Source organism: Buceros rhinoceros, unplaced genomic scaffold (genome assembly GCF_000710305.1).
Source record: "Buceros rhinoceros silvestris isolate BGI_N320 unplaced genomic scaffold, ASM71030v1 scaffold33417, whole genome shotgun sequence".
Classification (NCBI taxonomy): Eukaryota; Metazoa; Chordata; class Aves; order Bucerotiformes; family Bucerotidae; genus Buceros; species Buceros rhinoceros.
In genome coordinates, this window is record NW_010422183.1 from 469 (window position 1) to 2,101 (window position 1,633).

A 1,633-nucleotide genomic window follows, 5' to 3' on the forward strand; every position below is an offset into this window, starting at 1 on the left:
GAGGCAGCGTCATCATCATCGTCCCTTGTCGCCTCCTCACCGTTCACTGCCACACGTGTCCAGGGACCGGGCACACCTTGCTGCTTTTAATGTCCTAGAAATTAGCTCAGGCAGTCGAATTTTGGTCAGTTAAAATAACAGACAGATGCTCAAGTGAAGAATTCAATGTATATTTATTATTCACAGTTAATTACTATCTACCAAATGCTGCTGCAGAGTTAAAGGATTAAGTACATAGGCCTTTTTTTTATTTAAACACTGATTTTTTTTTTTAATATATATACACACACAAGACGTATGTCTGCAAGGCTGCATGATATACACCAATTCCAAAATAAGGAAACAATCAAATGGTCCAGGTGTAGAATGCCATAGATTCCTTTTCCAATCACTTTACAAAGAAGGAGGAGAGTGAGTGACAGCTAGCAAGGAGAAGGGGAGAAAGTAATACTCTACAGGATAGCTCTCTTTCATCTGCTGAAAATTAAAGTGTAAGGCAGAGTCCGTCTCAGGAATAAAACATCTGTAACACTTAGTACAAAAAAAGGCACCCTCCAACAAAAGATTGCCCGTGCGTAGGCAGGGTGGGAAGAGATCTCCGCTGCAGGTTTTGGATTCGTTGGTGGGGTGAAGGGATCCAGCCAAACGGCCATCAAAAGGAAAGATAATGCAACTGAAGATTGGCACAGAGAGCGGTGCGGCGTGATTGCTTTCCTTTCCGTCCAACTTAGCATCACACTGCTCTGGGGAGCAGCACGCAGCCACGAGAAATGCTGTTAGGGTGCGGGGTGAGGATCAGTCATCACACAGCCTGCTGTGAACGGGGCGGGGGAATCTACTTCAACAGTAACACTGACCTGAGGAGGAGGAGAAACTGGAGAACGGTGATGCCAACCCCACTTTTCAAGAGCAACACGACTGCAAATACTCCCTATCCAGGCCAAGAGACAGGCTGATTACATGCATCACGTAAAAACATTCACTAATAGCAGAGAGTTTTTTCAAGCACTATTTCTTGAGGTTTCTCTGCATTATAAAGTTTTCCACCCAAGGAATGTACATTTTATAGGACATCTCAGGGCTATTATTTCTCAAATTCACCCCTTAACCCTCCCCTCCCCCAAAATATTCTTCCTCATGTTCCCTGGTCATACCTTCCCCCTTTCTCTTACTTCTTGTGAGGCTCCTGGTTGCAGCTCCCCACCTCTGAGCAGCCTAAGCTGCTGCTCGAATGCCTTGACTTGATCTTCCTTGGAATAAGGGAAGTTGAACGGCAAGGCAAATCTTAAGATTAAAGCTCCATCTCTGTTTGCAGGGTTTTTCTCAAACGTCCGTTGATAAAACCACCCTCCGTTACACCCTTCCCCCAAAAGTATTTATATACATATAGGCAGAAAAAACCCCTCTGAAAAGCTCTGGACTGTACTTTAAACTTACAAATTAATAAAAAAGAAAATGAGGGAAAGGCACTATGGAAAAAATTACAGAATGTGCTCAACCGTACACCTTTAAGAAACAAAAAAAAAAAGCTGTCAGCACAGCATCAGCGGATTTCAATTCTATGTTGGAGTTTCTCAAAGCAGCTCTGTGACTCAAAGAAAGAAAAAACAACAACAAAAAATCTGTGTCCCCC